Consider the following 494-nt stretch of genomic DNA (forward strand, 5'->3'; position numbering starts at 1 on the left):
ATTTTTGGCTCTAATTATTTTTGTGATTGCATAGTTTGCATTTGAAAGTTGTGTAAATTATATTTGTGAGATAAACAAAGATTTATGCAACTGTTTATCCACCTGTCCACAATTATCTAATATAAGATTATTATATCCTGTGTACATCAGTGTTCTTATTTCATATATCGGCCAATATATCGGTTATATTATGTTCGATGACTGCAACTGATCCAGAATGCTGCTGCTCCAGTCCTCACTAAGACCAAGAGAGTGGACCACATCAGCCCAGTTCTGAGGTCTCTACACTGGCTCCCTGTCTCTCAGAGAATAGACTTCAAAATTCTCTTTCTAGCATATAAAGCACTGAATGGTTCAGGCCCAAAATACATCAGAGACCTTCTAGTCCGGTATGAACCATCTAGACCACTCAGGTCATCTGGTGCAGGTCTGCTCTGTGTTCCCAAAGTCAGAACTAAACATGGAGAATCAGCGTTCAGTTTCTATGCTCCGTA

Source organism: Sphaeramia orbicularis, chromosome 8 (assembly GCF_902148855.1).
Source record: "Sphaeramia orbicularis chromosome 8, fSphaOr1.1, whole genome shotgun sequence".
Lineage (NCBI taxonomy): Eukaryota > Metazoa > Chordata > Actinopteri > Kurtiformes > Apogonidae > Sphaeramia > Sphaeramia orbicularis.